The sequence below is a fragment of the Trachemys scripta genome, chromosome 25 (assembly GCF_013100865.1).
Source record: "Trachemys scripta elegans isolate TJP31775 chromosome 25, CAS_Tse_1.0, whole genome shotgun sequence".
Classification (NCBI taxonomy): Eukaryota; Metazoa; Chordata; order Testudines; family Emydidae; genus Trachemys; species Trachemys scripta.
In genome coordinates this window covers 5264351-5273817 of record NC_048322.1, presented here as the reverse complement: position 1 = coordinate 5273817, position 9467 = coordinate 5264351, and the positions used below count along the sequence as shown (strand labels likewise).

The 9467-nt window shown below is 44.6% G+C and overlaps 1 long non-coding RNA gene across 1 annotated transcript; it reads left to right on the top strand.

The window, feature by feature from the left end:
* Positions 1 to 550: 550 nt before the first annotated feature.
* Positions 551 to 8546, top strand: LOC117870078. The gene is made up of 3 exons (XR_004643896.1): positions 551 to 725; positions 4262 to 5791; positions 8103 to 8546. It is a non-coding gene; the product is annotated as an uncharacterized LOC117870078 (long non-coding RNA).
* The last annotated feature ends 921 nt before the right edge of the window (positions 8547 to 9467 follow it).

Below are 9467 nucleotides of genomic sequence, written 5' to 3'. Positions count from 1 at the left end.
CCCTACCCGACCTCCGAGGCTACAGCTGAGGCCGGTAAACGCCAGCCTCGGCCTCCCTCTCAGTCAGCGTCTTGATTGGCCGACTGGCTGGTCGATCAGCCCCATAAGCAGCCAACCGGAGGCGAGTATGGGCGGTACTCGTCCTCCCCTCTCTACATAAGGGCTGGGGGCGCGAGCTGCTNAAGTCTTGCATCTGAAGAAGTGAGGTTCTTACCCACGAAAGCTTATGCTCCCAGTACTTCTGTTAGTCTCAAAGGTGCCACAGGACCCTCTGTTGCTTCATACGGTTTAACTCATGCAGTTTACTGGGAGGGCGGGGAAGGGGCCTGATAGCCATACAGTTGGGTGCTGTGCTATATGTAGATGAACATCTTATTAAAGAGAGAGATCCAAAGTTGTATAACTTTATTTTAAAATATGTTTTGATACCTGCTGTAGTCAAGAATCAGGGCTTTTTCTTCTTTCCTTTACCCCTCCCCCTCCCCTCCCCCCAACTAAATGCTTCCTGTGCAAAACGTTCTTAGGCTGGCACTTTTAATTTTCTGTGGTTAAGTGTCCAGAGCCAGAAGTCAAAAATGGAAAAAAGCAGTCTGGCTTTGGATCTGACTATTCAAATAGAAACACCGTAATATTTGAATGTGATTCTGGCTACACTCTGAATGGTAACAGTTCAGTTAAATTTGAAGCTAACGATTCATGGGTTCCATCTTTGCCCACCTGTCTACGTAAGTATAAGCAATTGTGTTGAATCTTTTATATGCTAAATGTTTTCATGTTTATTGCTTCTGAGTAGCCATGTTAGAATGATATAAAGTTTGAATGTCTGTGTCCCCTGTTTGTAATAGGCATAACACACACACAAATTTGTATTCAAGCTAATGTTGGGGAGGGGGGTGTGACGTTGTGCAGTCTATATGGTTTTATAAAAAACTTGATAATAAGTCAATATAATGTAACTGAGATAGTTTTAGAGAAAATACGGTAATAAGTGAATGTAAGTAACTGGGATATGCCTCATGCAAAAGGTCTCTTGTAAAGTATCATTATAAAGCTTATAATCTACTGAGTGTGATCATCTGATTTGTATAAATGTACCACTCTTGTATCTAAAACTAGAAATATAAAATGTAACTCTGAGGGCCTATTGTAATTGTGTAAAGTGTGGACCATTAATGATGGTTTGGAATCTTGATGACTCCCATTGTCTGCAGATGGCTGTATTTACCTGTGAGTCTTCCTGTATATGTGTGTGCTGGCAAGTGAGTAATGAAGTCTTGCAGTGACATGTGATCATGTCACCTGAACTGGAATCCATCTTTAACCTGGTGCTTTTCCAGTGAGGGGGGGTGGAAACCCAGAGAGACAAAGAGTTCCCGCCTTATGCAAAAGATATATAAAGGGGGGAAGAGAACAGAGAGAGGGAGAAGCCATCATGAAGAATCCCCTAGCTATCACCTGAGCGGCAACAAGAGCTGCACCAGGGGAAAGAATTGTGCCCAGGCCTGGAAGGTGTCCAGTCTGAGAAAAACTTACTGAAGCATCTCTGAGGGTGAGATTATCTGTATTCAGTTTGATTAGGCATAGATTTGCGCATTTTATTTTATTTTGCTTGTGACTTACTTCGTTCTGTCTGTTACTACTTTGAACCACTTAAATCCTACTGTCTGTATTTAATAAAATCACTTTCTATTTAGTAATTCACTTAGAGTATGTATTAATACCTGGGGGAGCAAACAACTGTGCATATCTCTCTATCAGTGTTATAGAGGGCGAACAATTTATGAGTTTGCCCTGCATACATATGCAGGGTAAAACGGATTTATCTGGGTTTAGACCCCATTGGGAGTTGGGCATCTGAGTGCTAAAGACGAGCACACTACTGCGAGCTGTTTTCAGGTAAACTTGCAGCTTTGGGACAAGTGATTCAGACCCTGGGTCTGTGTCTGGAGCCAAACAGGAGTGTCTGGCTCAGCAAGACACGGTGCTGGAGTCCTGAGCTGGCAGGGAAAACAGAAGCAGGGGTAGTCTTTGCACATCGGGTGGCAGCTCCCAAGGGGGTTTCTGTGATCCAACCCGTCACAGGGGGGAAAAAAGGTATATAATACATAGGTTGGGAAAAGTGTCTGTACATAGAACTGGAAGGGACCTCAAGAGGTCATTTAGTCCAGTCCCCTGCACTCAAGGCAGGACTAAATATTATCTAGACCATCCCTGACAGGAGTTTGTCCAATCTGCTCTTTGTGCAATCTCCATCATTGGGGATTTTTATCTCCCTAGGCCTGGGGAGAGTGTGAAATAGGGCAGCCCAGGCTTTGCTCTTCCGGTGTCCCAGCACCCTGGGCACTGGGGAGAGGGCATACCTGGAGGCAGGGAATGGAACTGGGCTGGGCAAAGCCACATCTCTTTCAGCAGGGCAGGCATTTCCTCTCTGGAGCAGAAGACTGGAAGCTGGGCAAGCAGTTACTCAGGGTGCCCAGGGTAGGGAAGCAGGACCAGTGGCACTGCCCTGACCATTTCCTTAACCTGCCATGCTAAGGTGAGTGCCTGCCCTGCTGCCCAGGCTCTCTGGGATTGTCCACACAGGAATAAAAAACCTGGTGACTGGCCTGGGTCAGCTGACTGGGGCTCGCAGGGCTCGGGATCCGGAGCTGAAAAATTGCTGTGTTGATGTTTGGGCTCGGGCTGGGGCCCTGCGAAGGGGGAAGGTCCTAGAGCTTGGGCTGCAGCCTGAGCCCCCCAAGCCTGAGTCAGCTACTTGGGCCAGCCACGGCCATGCTCCAAGCCCTTTACCCTGTGTAGATGTACCCTCTGAGCCCAAACCTCAGCCCCCCACCTTTTCAAGTCAAGTTTCTGCTGCTTTTGAGCCAGTGTGGAGAGCAGAGGACAGGTTTGATGTGCTCCCAGTAGCCTTCCATATTACCTTATTAAGAATGAAGGAGAAAATCCTATGTTGTTCTTTAGGTGAAAAAAATAAATAAAACCAGATTATAAGCAAATACAAGATTTCATGTATAAGGAGGCAGCATTGCATGTGCTAGTTCGTCAAATGGATTATACGGCGCTCTGTGTAGTTACAGTACATGGTGCTTTAAAACAGGTATGTAAACTAAAGTAATTGCATTTAGTATATTTCATGAAGAGCTTAATTGTGTTTAGTATATATCGGGGTCCCCAACGCGGTGCCCGCGGGTGCCATGGCATCCATGTGAGCCCGCCTACTGGCTGCCAGAAAAGCAGCCGCTGAGAAGCGGCAACGTCAAGAAGCGCTACCGCCAAAATGCCACCGAACGCCTCTTGATGACGCTGCTTCATGGTGGCATTTTGGCGGCGACGCCTCTTGACGTTGCCGCTTCATGGCGACATTTCGGTAGCTGCTTGTCTGGCGGCCACGGTCCTCAGCGGCTAGTCATCTGGTGCCTGCCCCACAGAAAAGGTTGGGGATCACTGATATATATCATAAAGAAGCTCACATGGACTTCATAAGGACTATACAGTATTTTACATAGCATTCACATGGTCCATTGTTAAATAAGAATATTCAATGTGACTAGATATTGAAGAAACTAATATCGCACTATAAAAATGTTGTTTATGTAAATATACAGAGGTGTCCATTCCTGGTGCAGAGTGGAACTTCTAGAGGAATATTTTTCCACTCAGCTTTTTTTATAAGGGGGAGAAGAGCAGATTCATAGATAGCCTAGTTCTCCGTTAGTTAGCTTGTAATTATCAACACTTACATTTTTGTTGTTTGTCCCTTGCAATTACGACCTCTACTGACAAATTAACCCTAGCCCTGACACATCCATAATGCATGTTTTCTCCTGCTTTTTCTAAGATTTTGCCACTAAGAAAATGCCATAACCTCTGCTTTAACCTGAAATGAGTTTAAAATGTTTGTTCTATGCAGTTTCACATAATACAAAAACTAGTATTTGTTCCTGACAATACATCCAATGAAAAGTTTAGTTTAAATGAGAACTTTGAAGTCTAAAGAAAGATGTGTGTAAGACTGAAGTACACCTCTACCCTGATATAACGCGACCCGATAGAACATGAATTCGGCTCTAATGCGGTAAAGCAGCGCTCCGGGGGAGGCAGGGCTGCGCACTCCGGCAGATCAAAGCAAGTTCCATATAACGCGGTTTCACCTATAAGTAAGATTTATTTATTTATTTATTTGGCTCCCGAGGACAGCATTATATAGGGGTAGAGGTGTATATAACTATTTTGATTTTAATTGTTTATCTTCCTTTTGCAGGATACATGACTGATGCTGGCTGATGGCTATGGTTTACAAATTAACAGACATTGGAAGAAAAACATGGAAAATTTAGGAGATAAATGTCATGCATTTGTACTAAAATTTCTGTAGTGAAAATAGACCCCTCTCAGGCAACTGGTGTTACTTTCACTACAACTTCTTTCCTCTGTTGAGCTGGACTTGTAGTAGGAATCCACTGCATTTGAGTAAAGCAGAAAGACAGGAGGTGAATTATTGCTCTTGCCCTTGAAAATGGCTTCTGAAGCAAGCAAGGCAGTTAGCAGCATCAAAATTACTTGCTCTTCTGAATATGCAGCTGGTTCCTTATTCAGCCTCTCCATAGTGCTAAATGTTTCCCCTTAAAGAACATAGTCACCATCAAAGCGTGGTATGGTTTGGATTGTGAGTTGTGGCTTTAACTGCAGACAGCAAGAGACACTGTTCAGATCCCTGCCTACAAGCTGCCATCATTGAGTGCGTATTACTCTTTAAACACAAATTTAAAGATTCAGACACTAGGTGGAATGTTGTAAATTCTTCATAAAAACATCCATACTGGGGCAGACCAATGGTCCATCTAGCCAGGTGCTTCAAAGGGAATGAACAGGGCAGTTATCGAGTGATCCATCATCCCCTGTCAGCCAGGCCCAGCTTCTGGCAATCAGAGAGTAGGGACCCTCGGAGCATGGGGTTGTATCCCTAGCTATCCTCCATGAACATCTCATTCTTTTTGGAACTCAATTATAGTTTTGGTTTCATGTGACCTTTCTTCAAATTTACTCTCCATTTACAGATTTTTTTTTTTTTTTAAAGTAATACTACAGAAAGAAGCCAACTCCCCTGTTTACAGCTCTGTTTGCTGGCTCCTAGGCCGCTGCAGCTGTCTGAAACTATAATTGAAGATGCCTGTTATTTATTTGGAATAGGCCTTTTTCTTAAATAAAAGGGATACTGACTAAAGACTCTAGCATCCTGATATTTTTTCCATACTTGTCAATAGAAACTGTCTCATTAACTATTTAAAAGTGATGTTGAGACCTAGCCCTGTGCTCTCATCTAATCACTAGCTGCTTACAGAACAGAAAGAAGTTCTTTCCTTTCCTCTTGCAGATAAGTATCTTTACTACTGTGGAGGGATTTTTGTAACACGTGTCAGAAGTTGACTCAATTCTGCATAGCCAGACTCCTGGGGGATCGCTGTCAGAGGAAGGAGATCCCCACTGCTCAGAGCTGAGATCAGTGCTATGGCCTCCACTATGGCTGCAGTCCTTCCCCTACCCTCACTTCCTCTTAGGGTGTGAACTGGCAAGGCAAGATGCCACAGAGCTACTTCTGCAGAAGATCCTGGCATTTAACACTGGCTTTGTCAGACAAATTTTGGTGCTGTGCACTAGACTACAGCTAGGAGGAGCTCAGTGAACTAAGATCAATTTCTCTCCTGCTTTCAGGTGTTCCTTTGCCAGGCAGTGGCAAAAACAAATGTTAAGAAGGTTGGAACTCTGAAAACAGTCCTAAAACTTCTTCTAGGTAGGGAAAAAGAGTCGTGCAGCCTGCCCCAGTGGTCAATAAACTAAGGCCATTATGGTTCAAGTATCTCCCTCTTATATGTTGGCTTTGGGAATATGTATTTTTATGTGAAAGGCCATAGATACAAATTTAAGGAGTGGGATAGGCTATACAACTTGTTCCGGCACCCCTGCATCACTGGAACTGAGAATGCTCAGTTGCAGCTGCTGCCCTTGTCCTGCCTCCCTTGGTGTAGCAATCTGCTCCCTGTTGCTTATGGGCAACAATCAGAGGGGACAGGTGGGGAGAGGCCAAACTGGCTGCACAGCTGGAAGCAGGGGAAGGAGAGGGGTGAAGTGCAAAAACAAGGGACAGAGTTGGGGGTAGGAGCCAGGATCAAGAACAGGATCGAGGCACCACCGGCTAGTAGCAGAGGGGAGAACCCTGGCCCAGGCAGTGGTGGAAGGGATAAGCCACCCCAGATGGGATGAGCCACCTGCTGTGTTTGCAAAACCCTGGTGAGTGGGCAGAGGGCCTTTTTTATTTCACCTCCCACAGGATGGTGTATCCCAGTGTTGTACTTAAAGTACTGCACAGGATCTTTTCAGGGGGAATAAGGCAGAACGCCACATTTATTAGCAATACATGTATTCATTAACACTGTATTATATGCATATAATATATTACACTTACACTCACACACACACACACACACACAAACACACTCCGTCTTGTTGTTACCAATTAATTGCTCCCCTTAACTTCACTGGCCAGGTGAGTTAGATGGGGGAGGGGGTGGAGCCGGGCTTCTGCCGATCCGGATCGATGCTCCCATGTTGACAAGATGAGACCCGGGGTCCTCTGCAAGACACCTCACTTTTATAGCAGCTTTCCTCTTATGCAAATCTATACCAGATTCAAACTCTGTGTCTGTGTCCATTGGTCCTTTGTGCTGCTTTCTTTTGAGTGTTGTCCCAATGCTGCAAAGAGGGTGTTTCCAAAAGAAGGTGCTTGCTTCTAACCCCCCCAGGCCGTCAGTATGTCTGCTTGTCTTTAATGAGCCCACTTGACACGTTTTATTGTCCTTGGGTCTGGCTCCCAGCCCCTCTCCAACAGTTGAGGCTGTCTGGAGGTGCTGCCTTTCATGCCTTGCTCATCCACACCTCATTCATTCAACAGGGCAATTGATTAAGAGTAGGGGGGGAGAGCTCTTGTTCTACTGCTAGCAAAAAGAAATTTTTCTTCTATCTTATTCTATCCTTAGGGGCTATAATATTATACCAAGGGCAATGCAAAGTTTCTAAATGAGGCTTTGATACAAAGTTCCATGAAAACAGAGGTCACACGTGGGTAGACCCACCACAAGGTTATATGAAGAGGCACAATGTAAAGTCATATGAAAATTATCAGAGATTGATCTACACCAGCACCTGCTTCCCAAACACTCAGTAGGGCTCTGGATTTTGTCATTCAGGTTCCTGCTGTTTGCACACTGCTGAGTTGATCAGACTCAAGCGTAGTGGGTGGGGATAGGGTGTTCCAAACATCCAAAGTTACATGGATGACCTCTTCCTCTGTGTATATTTACACATTACATTGCATTTGCTATACAGTTAAATCACACATTTTTGAATTGGCTTAGTTACTTTGCAGGAACCAATCTCTGTACAGCATGCTCTGTCCATGTGAAATCAGATCTTTACATTCCAGGTTTATCTTGTCCATACCCCCAACCATCAGGGTGTTGCTGCTTATCTTAGCTAGCACAGACATTCTGACTCCAGCATACTGTTTGTCAAGCCCCTATTTACAACTTAACCTTCCAGTCACCCTCCCAGTTATTCCCACTAAGACATGAGACAAGTTAGTTACGTCAAGCCAGGCCTACACACTGCCTATGTTTTTACTGTGATTTTTAATTTTTGTTCTTATTTCTACACCACAAATTTGCATCATGTGACTTCCAGGCTGATGGATTTCCTTGACGTGTCTCAAAGCTTTTCTTCATTTTCATTTGATCCACCAAGGGGATTGCCTTTCTCAATGGTTCCTTTGCCTCTCAATCCAGCCCTCAGTGCTTTTTCATGTCACTGCTTGTGCGTAGGACTTGGCTCGTAAATATTCACTAAAGGTAGTACACTATTTCCTATGAAATCCTTCTCAAAAGCAAACGTCTGCTGTAATTTTTGCTGAACATACATCTCCAACTCCAAAATAGATTGACAACCACAAGAATTCAAACAACATGAGTTACACTAACAAGGCATGACTCTTTCTTTATATATATATATACTAAGAATTTTGGGTTTTTATTTGTCTTTTTGTTCTTTAGGGTGCAGTAGGCCCAGAGCCACCAAAATAGGAGCCCAAGCTCTGGTCCACACTACAAACTGATGTCAGGATAAGGACGTCACTCAGGACTGTGAATAATTTGTACTGACTAAATCCTTACTGCAGACTGTGTTATGCCGATGAGAGAGCAGTTACATGAAAAATAAGTATAAATTTAAAATATTACCACCGCACCATGCTATAATGTAACTTTATTTCTCAGTTATGTTATCCTGGGTATCCATGGTCATGCTGACGGCCATGAGTGCCTACCTCAGGGCAGACTGTCAGATGCGAGGCAGACACCCAAAAATTGTAGTGAGCAATTTTTACAAAAGCAATGTTCCCTCTCTTGGTATTGATACCTCCTCCTCAATTATTGGGAGTGGACCACATCCCCCTGACTGAATTAGCCGTGTCAATATTGCCTGTATAGTTATGCCTGTATCTGTAATTTTCACTCCATGCATCTGAAGAAGTGGGTTTTTTAACCTACAAAAGTTTATGCCCTAATACATCTGTCAGTCTTTAAGGTGCCACCAGCCTCCTTGTTGTTTTTGTGGATACAGACTAACACGGCTACCCCTCTGATACCTAGTACCAAGAGACTGTCAGGCCCCCAGGTCGATTTGCATCCTAGATCTCAAACCAAAGACAATGCTGGTAGACAATTCTATAGTAAACTAAAGGTTTATTAGCTAGGGAAAAGATATGAGAGTTATTGAGCAGTTAACCCTAGTAAAATATATGTACAGCTGCATAGGTGTCAACTCTGTGGGTGCTCTGGGGCTGGAGCACCCATGGGAAAAAAATGGTGAGTGCTGGGCACCCACTGGCAGCCCCCCTATTAGAACCTCCCCCCAGCACCATCTGCCTGCCAGCAGGCCCCACCGACCAACGTCTGTCCCTCCCTCCCTGCACCTTCCACCACTGCAATCAGCTGCTTTGTGGGGCATGGGAGACTGGGCGGGAGGGGGAGGAGCAAAAATGAAGCACGCTCAGGGGAGGGGGTGGGAAGAGGTGGGTGAGGGTGTGGCCTGGGGCACATTGGAAAGTCAGCACCTGTATGTACAGGTGAGTCACAGTCTATAATTCCAAATGGTAGCAGAGATGTAGTCATCTGCCAGTTTCCCAATAGTCTTTTAGGGCTACCCAGAGTAACACTGGGGAACTCTGTCTTCTCATTTGATTATTCTGTCCTGTAAGAGTCCAGAGATGAAGAATTTTTCCTTGCATCCATACGTATAGCTTCTTCTTACAGAAAACAAGCTGACAGGCTCACTATCCACACTAGGTGTTTCTTCGATGAGGGAGAACAAGGAATGCATTTAGTGTCTTTGATCTCCGATCATCACACACAGTGACT